Source organism: Ascidiella aspersa, chromosome 8 (assembly GCF_963924565.1).
Source record: "Ascidiella aspersa chromosome 8, kaAscAspe10.2, whole genome shotgun sequence".
Lineage (NCBI taxonomy): Eukaryota > Metazoa > Chordata > Ascidiacea > Phlebobranchia > Ascidiidae > Ascidiella > Ascidiella aspersa.
Window position 1 is genome coordinate 19,785,329 of NC_139454.1, and position 18,270 is coordinate 19,803,598.

The 18,270-nt window shown below is 34.1% G+C and overlaps 1 protein-coding gene across 1 annotated transcript in view; it reads left to right on the top strand.

Moving 5' to 3' along the window:
* Positions 1-18,270, top strand: part of LOC146136756 (uncharacterized) — a 37,015-nt gene that overhangs the window by 10,168 nt on the left and 8,577 nt on the right. The window lies entirely within an intron of this gene.

Genomic DNA, 18,270 nt, shown 5'->3' on the forward strand with positions numbered 1-18,270 from the left:
TAAAAGGCAAAGTTTAATACCTTAGTAATAGTGCAGTTTCGGATATCAGGATTGAAAATGCAAAGCTCAATGAAATCTCGTTAAGATAGACATTTTTTCGAGTGAAGAAAATCAGAATGGCAAATCTAACGAAATTGTGCTTAGAATTGTCGTTTTTTAATAAAGTAGTCCTGCAGTTTTCAACTAGCGTATACCTAACAGTTCAATTAGGGTAAAAAACAGGTTTGCGCGCAAGATAAAAACGTAGAATTTGTTGCATGCAAATAGAAATCGGACGAATTTTCAGCTATGTTATTGATCTAATTTGGGTTTTATCCGAAAAGTCCCGTAAATTAACGTGGACCATTTATATAGGTAATCCAATTATTTTTCGATGGATCTGCCAAAAAAGCGTAAAATTGAATATCGATTCCCACTAAACCTGCATTTATCATCGATTTAAACGGACGGATTGTTTTAAAAATATAATACCAAGTATCAGGCATTCCTGGTTGTCATTCCTCCTATATTTTTTTACTTGAACTCCAAATATTTTTGTATAGAGAAAAGAATAAAAATTTGAGGTAAAGGTTTTTGGCTGACATTTAAAATCATATTTTTTTAGTTTTAGTGTTTTTTTTTTGCTAATATGAAAATATTTGTGGCAATAAATCGAACGCAAAACATGTATTAAAAAAGTCCTATACTTTAAGAACAGGTTTGATATCTGACACTACACGCTAAAGAAACTGATCTACGTTTTAGCTTGTTGGATTTAAATTGAGATTTATTATTTGCTTTACAGCTGGGCGGTCAGAAATTATACGTATAGTTTTCTGCGTACTAATTACAACTTTCAGTCGGTAATTGCACTGCCGCATATAAGCTTGCTAATCCCGCTGACTAACCTTCGAGGCATTACGATTGTAGCAATTTAAACCTATTTCGGGATAAATGAGGCAATTAGGCGAACCTTACCTAATCAGGTTTTACAAGTTGTTCGATTAATTGCCAATCTCTTGAATTTCGTGTACGTTTGTGAGCTCTCTTGTAAAGATTTACGGCGGTCTAAACTCTAAACCTTGGATTCAATACTTAGTTGTATGTTTTTTCTTAAATAAAAGCTTCAGAACTGATTTCTAAAATTTATTAAATAAGCAGGTAATGATATAAAACCGTGGCAAAAGTTTCAGATAAACCCACCTTATTTATCCATTCCTGTAAGGTAATCACCTGATTAGAACTGTAAGGCATAAGGTTATTTAGGTTAGCCAAAACCCCGCTTTAAGCAAAAATATAATTACGGCAAGGAGATGTTTAAACAACTCTAATCAGCTTACTTATTTTTATTCAAAGCACACGTTTCTTTCTGATTTTTGTTGCAATAAATTTAGAATAGAACACGACAGTAAACTAATAAATTACCGCAAAAGTGAAGATAATGGAAACACATAAAATGCAATTAGTCAACAGTGCCACTTGTTTTTAATTTTTAAATTCGACAAATGCGGCTTTCAACAAATGTTGAATAAATAACCAGATTCTCCGTTATTTTTTTTTTATTTTATATTTGTCTTTCCAGTTTTCATTGTTAAATATCGAATTGATTAAAACACGAATCCACTGAAATGAATTCACTCGCCAGTCTTCTTTATTTGGCCGCATTTGGCGCCCTTGCGCACGCGGTCGTTTTCCCAGCGGCTCCTGTGAACATCAGCGTCACACCCGGAAGTACGGGCGCGCAAGTCGACTGGGATGAAGTAGAAGGAGCTGCCAGCTACGTTGTAAGTTGAACCGAAATTTCTCGAAATCAGAAAATAAGCCTGGAGATCAAAGTTGTTAAATTAATTTGAAAAGTCTTTTTGGGAGTACTTATTTTTAGTTTTTTAGGTAATTCTTTTATCATTTAATTTATTAATTACATAACACACAGTTTGCATACAGAAATTTTAAATAATACAAAAAATAAAGAATAGCTTTTTATCCGTAATAAGAAAACCATATATAGTGTTTAAGAGTTTTAACAAACACGAATATAATATATTTTCGAAGAGACTTTTTATTTTTTTTCAAAAAAGTATTAATGTTTTTCCGATTTTTTTCTTTCTAAAAACAACTTTAAATGTCGGTGTATAACACTACTTCGATTTTCGATTAGCACAGGAATTTAGAGGTTCAAGTATTAGTAAAACCTTGAGTAACTTAACGTATATTTTTACTCTTAGTTGATTTTGAACACTGGGCGCGAGTTGATGTCCCAAGGACCACGGGCAACTTTCGGGGGACTCGAGGAAGCCACGGATTTCACCGGTGTCATGATCGCATTGGACGCTAATGAGACGATGGGAGATTCGGCTAACTTCGCTTTCACTACTCGTGAGTTCCAAAGTGTTCAATACACGCCTCTTTCGCGATTCCGAAAAGTTGTGAAGTTTTTTTTAGCGTTCTTTCGTTTTCGCTTAATAATTATGTCACCTGTTTTAAACTATTCACCTACCCACCTTAATTCATTGAATTATAATACTATAGAATTATCTAGGGTACACTATGCGCGGATCTGTAATTTATGCTTAAAAATAAATGTCAAAGACAAAAAGGTCGAGTAGAACGACATCAGCTTGATTAAGGATTCGATACGAACTTTTATGTTCATCAGTTAATGTGACTAATATCTATTCAAAACCCCTTTTGAAAATGTAAACTTCTTTCTTAAGATGATGTCGATAAACTCGACCTATTTTGTTTGGACATTCATTTTCATCCAATAAAAACATGAGAGCCCATGTAGAAGCAGGAAGCCTTTTAAACGTTACGAATATCTCTTTATTCGTTTTAACATCTGATGTTGAAACGTTCGAAATGCTACCTACTTCTTTAAAAGGCTTTGATGTTCCCACTTCGTCTAACCAAAACCTCCAACCAATATATATCACATTATTTCACACTATACTCCCAAGCCTATGAATCTGTTACACCAGCGGTTCTCAACCAGTGGGCCATGGCTCACTGATGGGCCTTCAAAACTTTTTAGGTGGGCCACAGACCAATTTAAACAAGCTAGATTTATTGAAGAGTTTAGTTTCATTTGTGTCACTATGCCTTATTTTACAGGGATAATTGCTTGGGGAGGAATTAAGAAGAAATGTAAATAAACGTAAATTTATTGTTCAGAAGCAAGTTCCTCACTAATGCACGGTTGAATAAATAATCTGTTTTGACATATGCTCAGCTATTTTTTTGTTCTAAGCCTTTTTACAATTTGTTCTTTCAAAAAAATTTATTGGGCCACAGAATTTTTGTGCAACGAAAATGGGCCACGAAGGAATAAAGGTTGAGAACCACTGTGTTGCACAAATCAAGATTTTGTCGATCTACCCGACCTTTTTGGCTTTGCAATTAATTATAATGTTAAACACTACGTATTTTGTTTGTGCAGTGATGAGCCCAGTTGAAGGTCTCGAAGTAAAAGCTGCCACCGAGACATCTATCGACATCGAGTGGATGCCAAAGAACAACACCAACAGCTACGAGGTCACAGTATTCGACACCGAAGACATGGATGTTACTGGTAACTTGAGTTTTTTGCACTTAACAAAGCACTGGAAAATTGCTGGCTGGCTATAAACAAATAAAGGAGGCTTATAAATGATAAATCTAGAAAACAAGTTTATGGCGACGCAACTTTAAAGAATTAGGTTTAAAAAAAAATTGACAAACCGAGCGAAATTTATGGGCATTGTATCAAATTAGTTTTAAAATTAGAAAAGTAAATACGAAATGATTTATCAAAAAAAAAAGAAAAATATTTACAAAATTCTCAAATGCCTTTGTCTGAAAACTGTAATACTTCGGCAGTTTATATACTAAAACCCAAAACTGTGTTTTTGTACCGTTAACAGGAAAACAACCATTGGAATAAACACTTCACGTTTTAGGAAATTAAATTTGTTTTTTCGTTAAACCATGTTTTTTACAACAATTAAGAAACCGCAAAAAGGAAAAAAAATTAATGTTAGAAAAAACTTTTATTTTGTAATTTGTGCTTTAGTTTTGTGCGCGGCCATTTCTGTAAAAAACTATAAGTGTTGGAAAAAACAAGACTACAAGTCAAATAAATCGGTTTGTTTTAAATGTTGGTTTACACAGGATTTTTTAATTTAAACCACCTTAACGTAACTTAAGGCTTTGTAGAAATCTTCTGTGAAGCTCTACGCCATCATTACGCCATAATACAATAACATGACGTCATACCTGTTCCAGGTGCTGTGGTGACTGTCAGTGGAACATCAGCGATGATCAGTGGCCTGGAACGGATTACGTTTTATAAAGCATACGTCATTGCTGTGGGTTCATTCGGAAGAAGCGAAATGGCTTCAATCTAGTAAGAATAATTAAGCTATTGGTTCGAGTCCTATGTTCTTAGACTACGTCCAAACGAAGAGCATAGACGTAGTAAGAATAAAAAAGCCCATACAGAAGTAGGTGTCTTTTTGAACGTTTCGAATCACTCTAATAACTCCGATATCAATGCAGACCAAGCCTCAATTTCTTTTTACTATCTGAGTTACGTGGATGGGCGTTGTCTGTTATCAACGACCTACATATTTATCGCCACGCGCTGACTATTCCGGTCAGATAGTTATCTCCTTGTTTCCTTTTTCCGCCGTTTCCCTCAGTAGTATATACATATATATATACATATAATCCAGGGGTTCTTAACCTTTTTTGTATGTTTTACCCTTTTAACAAAGATAAATATCAGATTTACCCCCTATATATACAATTGGGCTCATTTAATAAAAAACGTGAGTAACAAATTACATCAGTAATTTTGCCGCTATCGCTTTTGCCGCTAAAAATTGAACGTACTGCACACTGTCTTTTCGCAGACACCTTTCCTAAATCTATGCCGTGACTGCCGAAAACTGATGAATTTCAAAATTAAATAACTAAAGAGATAAGGATGTTGCCAATAAACCAAAAAAGTATCAATTAGCGAGGCATAACGTTACCGACGCTGGACGAAAAACAATCAATAGCTACTAGTCTAGCTTCGAATTAGCAGTTAATCTGAACTGGGAAAGTAGGCTACCAATACCTACTTCTTGGACAATTTTTCTGTCTCGTCAAATGATGTGGATATTTTGATTGATAGCTTATTTACCCCCTAAATCGAGAAAATTTACCCCAGGTTAAGAAAGGCTGATATAATCAGTGCTTTCTCGCTATGTTAAAAATAAATGTTTTTTGTCAAGTCGTGCATATTAAAAGCCCAATTTGAAGATGTAAAGGTATTTTAGGATTAAATTACGCAGGGATTTATTGGGTTTGTTGTTTTTTCATTACGTTTTATTGTGAACCCCAAAGCAAATTATGATTAAAATTAAACTATTCGAGGTGTCCTATCTAACCTTAATACGATGGTGGCCTTTGCCTTGATTTTTTGCAGTGCGCGAACTGACGGGTCCGGTATTGTGATGAGTACTTTGTGGCAGGGAGATAACACGACCATTGGGGGACAGGGGATGATCTTCAGGTAAATATAGAAACAACAGATATCGACATAAATGGAACACAATGCAAATTTCCATCAATCTCCATTTATACGTATTGTATAGTGTTGAGTAATTAAAACATGTACAGGATAAAAAAATAGTCTAATAGCAACACATTGAATCCTTAAAAAATAGTTCTTGACACTTTTGGCGGATTTTTTTTTGCCACTGCTAACCACCAAGTATAAAAAAACATTAACAAATAAACGTTTTAGGACAGGGATGTCCAACCTGCGGCCCGCCTGATATTTACGTGCGGCTCACCACTTATTCTCACTTTCAGTAGCCTTTATTAAAAACAATTGTTCCGACTATCATCGAACGTATCGAACGCGTAGTATTTGATATAGGCCTAATCTTGCATTTTTTCTGAGACTTTTATCGAGTCTAATGTCGCATTTCAACTTCTATCGAACACTTTGTGCACCCATCATTGCTAAGCAAGATGGGTGTTTTTGCGGACCGTTTTAAGGAAATATATCAGCCCAAACATGTAAACTAAATTGTTCGCGCTTCGCCATAATAAAAAAATAAGGTCGAGATTACTTATATATTTAGAAGTTATCACGAGTTTACTCTAGAGGAGCGGGTGTTTATAAGTTGAGTTGTTTTATGACGTCACCATTGAGAGGTTTTGCGGCCTATCGAAATTTTTAAAGTGGCAATGCGGCCCATTCTGCTAAAAGGTTGAACATCCTTGTTTTAGGACATGCCTTTCATCACAAAACCTTTAAAATAAATCTTCTAACAGCCTACAAAATTATAGTCAAGCTGATTTTATCCGATTATAATTCGTCGGGAGCTATTACAAAAATTAAATACAAAGATACTCTCCCGCATTAAATTTATTATTTATCCCGTAAAATTGTTGAAATAGTTTGAATTTATAGACGTTCAAAAGAGTCAATATTGTGGTGTTTTAACTTGATGTTAGCGTGCACCACTCTGTAATTTCACTTAAAACATCGTTATGGTTTGCATATTGAACTTATATATACTTGAAATATAGTTAATATAGTATAGCCGACCTTTATGCAGTCTTGACGCAAAATAACATGTGAACATGTTCGCATTTAATTAAATTACCCTGCTTTTTATAGACCGCTCAAGATCCCATTCGGAGTTTACAGGATCGGTGTTCAGCTTCCCTGCAATGTTGCAGATGCTGAGGTAAGTTGTAGACTTTCACATTGCTGTAAAACAAGTCATTACAAATGTCTTAAGTTTCAGTCAAGTCATTTGCAAAATAGCTTAAGTCCAAGTCTAGGCATTTTCACTGAATGACAAGTCAAGTCCCAGTCCAAGCTATTATCAAAACAAGTCAAGTTCAAGTCAAGTCATTGACATAAAAACTAAATCCTAAACTATTAAATGATTCAATTTATTCCAATTCAATTCATATTTCGCATATATAACAAACAATAAATACAAAAGGAATACCAAGCAGATTTTTTATCCCTAAAAATTAGGTAAATGCCAATTTCTTACGAAAAATGTTATCAATTTACACACTAAAAATTAATAGCAATCAGTATGCTAAAAGTCGGTTAACTGCAGGGTTAAATTAAATACTTTATGGAAAGATTCACAATTATATTCTAATGTAAGTTAAAAAGGCCTGTTTACAAGGTAAAAACACCACTCCAAATTTGATAGAAACAAACGAGTTTTCTTGGTAATTTTGATTAGGCTGACAAAAAAGCAAGAAAAGAAGGCGATAACTAATTTGTAAATCGACTTCTTTTCTTGGTAATTTATGCCCTTTGGTCTTAATTGTGTTTAGTCGTTTTTATCTTCACATGCTTTTGTCCACCAATTATCGCATCATATATTGCCGAAACAATTACAAACAGCGAAATGGGGATTTTATCGAATATAATATTGCTTTGTTATTTTAAAAATAATAAAAAAAAACTTTTAAAAATGTCGTACCTAATAAGACTTACCCAAAATGTTTAACTTTGCTAGACTTTTCTCGAAATGTTGAAACATTCCTCTACTAAATTGGTCCTGTGCGTTTTAATAGTTCATGGACGCCAACATATATAGGCTATTATGGCTTTGCTATATTCCGAAAAAAAAAAGTTCTAAATTGATACTTCCCACAATTTTGTGTTTCCCACAGTTCTATAAAATTAAATTCCGCAAAATTTTGCTCCTTTTAAAAAATTCCCTTGCAAAAACTTGGACATGTTGATTCCAACAGTTCTGGAACGCCAAAGTGGACGAAGACATGTCGGACCCAACCATCGGTTATTACCAGCTCTACCAGCGCAAACAATGGATGAGACAGAAATCCGAGATTGGAATGAACTTGATCTTCGGCAACGAATCGTAAGAAAAGATGTTTTCATTTAATTATCAGTCATATTAACTCACGGGTTCTTAAAATGGGGTCCATGGACCCCTTGGGGGTCAGTGGACTAGTTTTAGGGGATACATAAAAGCCTAACTGAAATTATAGTCTATATTTTAGAAGTTATCATTTCTTCATAGAAAACAGTTCATTTAAAATAAAACGGAGTGTTTAGACTGCATTTCACTTTCACATATTTGGACCGAAACATGCAGATTTATGAAGTCTATTTGTGTTGTGACGTCAATTTATGAAAAAAAAAGTTTTAGAATCCCTGAATTAACTAAACATGACACAAGCTTGTATCGAAACGTCTTAATCAAGATAATGTCGATCTACTCGATCTTTTTGGCTTTGTAGTTCATTATCAAGCTACATTACATAGTCGTGCATAGTTAGCCAAGTGCATTACATTTTACTTTTTTTTAATTCTTTGACTCTCTTGCTAGATTCCACAAGGGTTTCCTATGTAACAACGCTTTTCAATTGAACTTCCGACATTGTGCAATGTAATATGGCATGATATTACAATGTGTAAACCTTGTATTTTTCCACCAGAAACTGCGACTTGGTCAACAACAACGTGGCAGTGACGTTTGGTGATGACGTCAACTCCCCACGTGCAGCCGTTCCCGAGACTTTCACGCGTGAGTGACTTTCTTTAGTTTCACGCAGTAGAATCCAAAACCGGGGTTGGCAAACTTTAGGTGGTTATGGGAAGATTTTAAACAGCGCTTAGATGGCAGTTGGAAACAAGGATGTTTGATAATGTCAGATTAGAGCTGATACCTATCAGTTTAATCAAGTGCTGCATGCGCACGTCGGACTCGTGACTTGGGTAGTCTTCTTAATCTTACTTGAGTCCTGCGTGCGACTCCGCAGCTCTGTTAGTCAGTATCGGCACTCTATTTGGGATGGTATTGGCACTCTTTCGATACTGGCGTGGTATCCGTGTCGATCCGATGGCAAACCAGGGATATTCTGCACTTTTGAAATTTCATACTAATGACGTTACCTTTTTTGACACATCATGAATAAAAAAATTTGGGAGGCTCGCGTGGGCCACGGTAGGCAAAAGATTCCAACAATGATGTCATAAATTTACGTCACAATACAAATAAACTTCATAAATCTGCTGATTTCGGTTTAAAAGAAGTCTTAATACATTTAGTGTAAAAACGTTTTTATTTTAATTAACCTGTTTTGTTTGATAAATTGCTTACTTCTTCAATATACACTAATATTTCAATTAGTCGTTCATGGACGCCCTAAAACTAGTTCACGGATCCCCAAGGGGTCCATGGGTTCCATTATAAGAACCCCTGCTTCAGAGGGTCTATGCGCATCATATTATATTTATGTTTGTTGCACATCACAGAAAAACACGAAAAAAACTTTGCATAATTTCAGCAATCGAGTTCGATCAGTTCCAGTGGACCAACGCTACCGAGGCCACCCCGGCTGCTGGCTGGATCAAGTTCCTGTTGAACAAAGCTTACCACGGACTCAACAAGGTAAGTTGATGAAAAATGAAGAAGCTTGATAAAAAAAGGTCGAGTAGATCGACATTATCTTGATTAAGACGTTTCTGTACGAACTTGCATCATCTTTAGGTAATGCGGCATAATTATGTTACAAGGTCATATCGAAACGTCTTTATCAAGATGATGTCGATCTACTCAACTTTTTGGCTTTGCAATTCATTATCGAGCTTCATTGCAGATTCGTGCATAGTACATAGTGTAGCCAAGTGAAGAAGTTAATTTAAAAAAATTATAACGTCAGATCACGTATATAACAACCATGATATTGCTGTTTAGCAGTTTTTTGTTAAGGTGCAGTTAATTAGGAAAGCGAATAATTGGATGTAGTTTAATATTTCTGTATTTTTACTTAGTATCAAAAACGCGGTATCAATAAAATAAATATTAGCAAAGTATAGATGTTGAAAGGTAAAGTTATAAACTATTATGCTATATGTCACGTTTTTTTAATTCAATTAATGCGAATTTTTTTAATAGTAAAGTTTTTATGTTAATGGAATGACTTAAAGTTGACTTTTTCTAATTATGACTTGACTGGGACTTGACTTGGGCAACCAATGACTTGGACAGAAACCTGACTTGTAGTATTTTGCAAAATCACTGACTTAAGTCGTTTCAAAAAGACTTGTTTACAATACTGCTAATCGAATAGGTTATTCCTACAAACCTAATCCCTTTCTTTGTGATATTTTAGGGCGACGAGTCGAACTCGACTGTTGAGAAGCCAGTGATGGGAGAATTCGTGATTGTTCTTGACACTGGAGCTGGTTGTCCCGGCGGAATTACTATCTCGGTACGTTTACATTTTATGTGGTGATTAAAATGCTCTTCGAACTAAGTTACCGAGATATATTTTTGCGTACAATCTTATTTAGAAAACCTCTACTTAAGTTTACGAACTTTTCTGTTTCGTAAAACAAAAAAATGTTTGTGGACTGATATTTCATAAAACTTTTGTGCAAGCATATACGAAGAAAGGTTTATGTAAGGTCCCGAATACTTTATTTTCATAGAGATTCGTGTCACGTGGCATCTCTGTAAGGTTTTTTGTTTCTTTATTGCTCCAAAATCAAATGGCGCGAATTACCTTTAAAGATGGTTAGGGCAATACAGTTTATTCCTCGGTATAGGCCTTATTCTGGCCCTTTAGGTCTTATTCAGACGGGTTTAGATCTTATTCCGATTTATGCGGTATTACGACTATTAGGTTTTTGACCTATTTTGATCTTATTCCGAACTGTGTTCTATTCCGACGTAGATGTTGTTATAATTTCGGACTTGACTGGAATTCGAAACAACCCAAATGCGAACAACAAAGGATAAGAATATAACAGCAGCACTTTTCAGAGCTAACTTACAAAAAAGCAAAAGTAAATTTGCTGTTTATTGCAGCAAACCTGGGGCATGACATTCAGGGAGCAGGAGGCAGGTTCTCCCCCTAATATGCATTATTTCACCCAAGAATCAACCCTGTGGTACGTCGAAAGACCAGGTAAGGATACGCTACTCTTTTGTTAATAGTCAATAAGCAATTTCGTAAATTACTTTAATTCATTAAGGACACAAGGCACAAAAAATTTCAAAATAAAAAAATAGGATGATTACGCAAATTTAAGAAAAAAAAAATTAGGATGATTACGCAAATTTATGTAATATTGACTCTGGATTGAAATGTCCTACTTTTTTGTTAGTATAGTTAATTGATGGGCAATTCTTAGGTATTCATACATTGATTTATTAAGAAAGGTCTGGTATATAAGGGACGTTAAATGAGTTTCAAAATAGAAATACGGTGGTTACACAAATTTTCGGTATAGTTGTTAATTGTCAGTAAGCAATTTCGTAGCATTCGTAGTTTAATATTAAAAAAGCATTTTTTAAGAACAAATCGTGATTTCTGATTATAATGGCACATAAAATTTCAAAATGGAAATAGGATGATTACGCACATTTAAGGCAATAACCTTGACTCTGGATTACGGAGTATAAATAGATTAACTGTGAGTCATTTCTGCAAAGCACCCTTAAAGCATGTAAAAAAATAAGTTGTGATGTTTATAATCACCATGTTTTCGATTTCCCACCATACTAATAATAATAAAACGTATCAGTGATATACTTCCCGATCATAACCAAAATTGATAAAAATAAAATCCAAAAAACGTTCATGTGTTACGTTTTCACACCGGGAAAGTAAATCATTGTTTTATCGAAACGATAAAAAATTCATAAATTTTTAAGATGACGCCATGAAGTTACGCCGAAAAGTGTAAACTTAAGGTTATTCGATGTAGTACACAAAAATGCATCTGAAATCTAAGTTGTAATACATACAAGGAGATAGCAGATGGCGACAAATTGTTTAACTGGAATGCAGATCCTGACATATCGGTTTACTTTCACCCATGACAGCTAAATAATTCTAGTGTTCCCTAATCTAATTCGGTTTTACCAAAAATTCGACTTGAAATTTATTTTTTTGTCAAAACTTGTAGGTGAATGTTACATCCTAAAAGTCAAAACCTATAAAACAAGTAGCACAGAAACATTTGCAATTTACATTCTAAGTAGAATAAATTGCGATTTAAACTAAACTGTTGTGAATAATTAAATGTAATTTTATTTCAAATTCTAGTTTATACTGATTGTAATACAATTTGAGAAAACCAAAATGATCTAACTGTAATTTTAATCTAATTTTAACAAACTGGAATGATCTAATTTTAATTCTAATCTAATTTAAAAAATCTAAAAAAATCTAGTTGTCCAAGTCTGCTTTCACCACTGCTGCTAAGCTAACAGCACTACACTTTTTTTATTTTCTAGGAATGATTTACGGCTACGATCCGCTGGTTTGTCCTGATCAGAGCACAATGACAGCCTCGGTGATGCTTGGAGGGTCTATGATCGGAAAGGTTCACGAAATGGCCAAGGCCGATATGACCATGTAATAAGTTACGTTACGTGATTGAAACTTAACCAAATTGAAACTTAACCATAACCTTGCTGTTTGCTTGTAATTTATTTGCACGGTCCGCCTTTCATTGTTAACGTTGTCACTTTTGGTGTACTTGTGATATGACTTTTTAGATCTTGTACCTTAAATTAATATTATTATCTCAAACTATTTAAAAGTAACCATAGATTGTCTAAACAACTTATTATCATAACATTGCTTGTTTGCTGTTAAAAATGACCTTCCTGTGTTATGCTTCAAATTAAATGTTAGTACAATACCGCTGGTTTCAGATAAATCAACGTTAAAACATTTTATTCGTTTGATAGGAAGTGCAACATTTTGCCCTGTTTTGTGTTCACATAAAAAGTAATTAGCTGTTTTAGTGTCAAGTAAAAATTTATTTACGCCTTTTACTCTCAGTATAGCTTCTGTTTATTAAAACGACAATGCCCAAATGTGAATCTCGACAATTTTATTGCAAGACACAGATATTTAACCTGCTTTGTAAGCATCAAAAACCTTATGTTTTGCACCAATTGACTAAAAATGTTTTTTTCCGAGGTAATTATTGATTAACGCTTTTTGTTTCTTATCTAATAATTGATTCCTCTTTTCCAACTCTGCTCCGAGCAAAAATCTTTCTCTCGTTTTCAAAACAGTATTTTGTTGAATGTGGTTAACAGTATTTAAACCCTGCATAATAAACTGGTCTTAGAACATGTTATAAGCTGGATTTGAAGGTTTTGAAAGGTTGTGAGAAAGAAAGGGCACCGGCATATTTTTTGTCTGGGAAATGTATGAATGTCACTTAATATTTCAACTGAAAGTGCCCGACAGGCTGATTCAATTAACACCTGGTCAAGTTTTTGTAAGAATAGCTACTTTAAGCACTTCGTTTAGTTGGATCTTTGGTGTGCAACTTTTATACTAACAGGCTAAACATAAGTAGGCATAGGCGCCGAACGTGAGTGTGCAGAGCGTGTTTTGACGACCTGGATTTCTGGAAGGGCGAGAAAACTATTATAAGATAGCGCTACGCCGCCAGTAACAGGTTCAGTGACAGTGATACTTTTTCTTAGGCCTATGAAGTACCATCTGCGAAATGTTCGTTCGCACCTACAAATATTTAAACCAAGGCGCTTAAATGTCACAATAATACAAACTCGCGTTAATGTTGGTGAAGGTTAGGCTGATAAAAATTCTGTGTTTGAAATTAAAGCTTCTGTGATGAAATATACCTTAAGCCATAAACTTAGCTTAAAAGCAATATTACTCGCCTTTTTCGCGGAGTCTTAAATACCAATCGAACAAGGTATACAACTATGCTCCCAGTTTTATTCACTACACTTTTTGCAAGATTAGCATAAAAAATGTAAGCTTTACGTGAACAAAGAAGAAAAAAGACAGCAACATTAACCAAGTCAATTTGAATAAATATGAGCAGTGTCTTGTTTTCGCAAATTTCGTGAAAAGAAATCTTGCTCAGAAGTTCAGAACCAGTCTCAATCAATCTAACCATATGAAACTACTGCAGTCGGCGACCCAACCAAATCAAACGGCGCCTAATTTACGAGTCGCGACCCATGGGTTGAGGAACACTGCGGTGCAACATACGGCTTGTGTGAATTCCCCGTTAAAATTCGATGCGACGTTTTGGCCGCTAAATTCTACAACCGAAAGCTTCTTGTTCTGAATGAAGGTTGCCAGGTTTAGAGCAAAATATATCATTTCTAAAATGCAATATCAAACACATTATATTTCATTTAAATTTTGGCTTATATCCTGTTGAGCATGCAGTGCCAACTATAAAAGGCCTATGTAAAAGATATACCGCAAAATAATTGGGCTCAGGTATAACATGAGTGAAAAGAGATAACAAGTTTATGACTTTGTTAGCAATATTTATTTAGAATATGTATTTTGAGTTAATAATCTTGTATCGAATGCAGTTTGTTAGCGACAGATTTCGCGTATAGGCCACGTCTTCATTATGAGTAGTAAGGAACTATTTGTTAAGAGTACGGTAGTAAAGAACAACCTGCTTCCCGTTTTGATTAAAATAATGCCGATTTACTCAACTTTTTGGCTTTAAGATTCTTTATCAAAAAATAATTTGTTGTGACGAACTAACAGGAGACAGGGCAAAACGGTTTTGATGGTGATTAGTCGGGCGAATATTTTTTGACATGTCAAAAAAAAGTAAAAATTTTGTCAAAATTTGCACGTTAGGTCAAAATTGGTCCAAATTATTTCAAATAAAAACTGAATAAAAATACGTATAAATCGCTTACAAAATTAAAAAAAAAACTATATTAATCTTTTTAAAATTGTCTATCAGAAGAAATTAGTTTTGAATTAAATTCAATGACATTTTAAGTCTATTAAATCTTCATTAAAGTAATATACGATATACGCGAGCCAACAGAATTAACAACGAAGACCTGGTTTATTACATTAAGTTCAGCTCGAACTTCGCTTTTGCTTTATGCAGTTGTGTGTCTCGGGTTTCGACCAATGTATTGAAAAAAATTTGCTGTATTTTTGCGCTTGTGATATGCAATTATCCCATTTCCATAATATACTAGTTCTTTCTTATTAATTATTTTTACGTTGTATTTCAACTAGTTACACAGCATTTTTTTGAATAGCCAGCGTCTTTTTTTTTGTAGTTGTTTGTATTTTTGAAATGACAAAAATATTAACCAAGCATTTTCGTGAGTTTTGCATAAACCCAAAAAATACCTGATTTACTTGTGTTCGATCGGTAGTCAGTAAAACAATAAAAATGTGTGGTTGCAACGTCAAGACAACAAAGCAGTACTTCAAACAACAGTATATGTTGGTTAAATTTAATGCTTTTGTAATAGGTCAAAATTTAGTTAAAAAGATATATTTTTAGGTTAAAATTTGTAATATTACAATTTTTCAGGTGAAAATTTCTCATTTTTAGGTCAAAAAATAATCGCCCTAGTGATTGGTATTCATTATATGGGCCGAAAAGTTATATCTAGTTGCGACCAGCTTGATTTTGTGTTTTCAAGCCCAGGTTTCTGAAGTTGTTGGAAACAATCTCCTTCTTAACATTCTTTTAATTTTTTTTACATATAATAACAATATCTAAGCCCATTGACATTCTTATTACGCCTTACTACAACCTCCAACCATGGGTTTCAAAGTTTTATATATTATTTTTGCTACTTATAGATGAAATAATCGCAGTCTATCAAAATGCTAAGCTTTCACAAAAGTTAAACGTAAAAAAAAAACTATCCAAGCCGTTTAATCGGGTTAATCATTTATCTGAATTAGCCGATACCGATTTCACTGTAATTAAGTTGCTGACAAGGTAGTTATTATTGCTATTCTTTGGCGACTTATGATGCTACGTAATACAGCTATGAGTTGTCTGCCGCATTTTCTTCCCAATTTAGCGTCATATAAGTTCATGGTAGTTGGCCAACGCTTTTGGTTTGGTGATGTTCTTTCAAACGTTGTTCCATCCGCAAAATCATTTTTCAATTCTTTGAAATGCTACGAAATCAAATTGTCAGACGTAATAGTTGTAATATGTTGAGCACTGCGCAGTCTGACTACGGTTTAAATTCATCTGCAATTAATGAAAATAAACTTTTTTCTTGTGCTAATCGAAATTTCACCATGATAGGTTTTGCGCGAAATAATGGCGTAAATGACCTGGAAAAGCCTCGAATAGGCCTACTTTTGACATCTTTATTCTCGAGCAAAAGGTTGACAGTTGTAGACGTAGAATATCTATGAAACCCCATACAAAGGTAGGGAGCATTTTGTAAACATTTTAAATAATTTTTTATATTTCTCTATACATGGGGAATAAAATTACCGGTTCAATTAATTTCTTTAGCATTATGAAACTTGTTTTAAAGAAAGGTTTCACGATTTTGCGTGATATCCTTGAGCAGTAAATATCTCAATGTGTGACTACTAAAGGTCGTATAGTAGTTAGTGTATTAAATCTTTAATTTTACGACGTATGTATCGAAGTGTATTTTTAAAAGGAAAAAAACAGATGTTGGCAAACTTGGGCATGTATTCTGTAGCTCTTCTGTTCAAATAATTATAATACACAAATAATTAATATAGAAGTGTACCTCATTTATGAAACATGTTTTCGTTTATTTATGTATCGTTTATTTGACTTCAATGTGACAAAACAGTAATGTTTTTTTTCATAGAGCCAACATTGCAGCGTTACTGCCTCGAAACAACAAATCATACCAAAAATCCACGATATTCATCATTTGTTACCACATTTTGTTTTTGAATTCTGTTGTGGTCTTCAAGGCCAACTCTAACATAACGGTACAAAAATAAATTTTAATCCATTTTACAAACTTTTATCCATTTTTGAGGGTCTTTAAACTTTCGAATTTTAAAATGCGGCTTCCCTCTGCTATACCAACATAAATCAAACCTGATTTTCCGCTTTGTTAGGTGTATTCAACTCTGCTTGATGTTGCCTTTCCGAAAATGTGGGTTTAAATTTTCTGTACAAAAGCTATTTCTCATTATTCCGACAAGCCATGTCTTCTCTTTCGGGTGAGTCCGAAAGTAAACAAATTAAGGCTTTAACGATTGTTACGTCATATTAGTGGGAGACTATAGGCCAATTAAGTGCGTGGCTGGGCTACGTTTGAACGACAATTCGTGACTTGTATTGTGTTCGCTAATTGCCTTGTAACAGCAGATAAGAGCGGGAAATTACCAACAAGCTGACAGTATATAAAGTCAGGTGTAACGTTGCTATTTGCCATTCGAGTTGTGCATCGCAAGCAAGTAAATGTTTTGTTTTGTGAGTTCATATAGAAAACAGTAAGGTGCAATTTAAACTTAAAAACCTGTTACTGCTAAGTATAAAGGTGTAATATTAAGGCATACTGTAGGGATGTCCGATAATATCGGACTAATTGTATCGGAGGTCGTCCGATACTAGGATGTATCGGTGTCTATCTGATACCAAATTAATAGAGGAATTTTAGCAGAATATGCGATATAATGTAGAGTTTATTTTTATGATTTTTACGTAATTCTATCATAAAATAGTGAGCTAATAACTGATGTAATTAAACTTCTTTTAAAGCAAAACTTGGTTTAATAAAAAAAATCAAAATTTACCTCAAAACGTTTCAAAATCATCTATTTTGCTTGTTCATATTATACGTCATTTAGTATCGAATCAGACCGTATACCTTTTGTTTAAAATATCGCGTCAAAATGTCAAGTATCGGACATCCAACTTATGGTGTTATATGTAACGCATTGCAATCGACATGATAAGCTGAAACGCTTCAACTTTTTTTTTGGATTGGAACTATGAAGCAAATTTTAACTAAAACATAAAAAGCAGAATAAAACCGGAACGTGAAGAATATGTCCATTTATTTTCTTGTTCTTCAATTTTGTCAATTTTTCTTGATTGATGTTGTATTTAAATCAATACAGTTGTTACCAGTTTTCTCTCAAGTTTTTATCAAATACCCTTTTTGTTTCTTTGTATGATTTTAGTTCGGTTTAGTTAAACTATAAAAAACATTTGTTTAAATATTTTGTTTTGTTTCTATGAGTTTCTTAAAGGTCATCCAAAAATGTTAAACCGATTTTTCTCGCTTGCAGATTTCGCAGAAATCTAAATTATTCAACAAAACGAGGAATAAATAATTAAAAAAACAACATGAAACTTTTGTCGATGTCATTTGTCGTCCTGCTGGTCGTTACGTCACTGGTTGCCGGGGGCAACGCGCTGGGCTATCTCTTCGAACCCGATAATGTCATGGGCAAGGTCGGAGCGAATCACGTGATATTGACTTGGGACAACGTCGACGGCGCCAGCAGATACTTCGT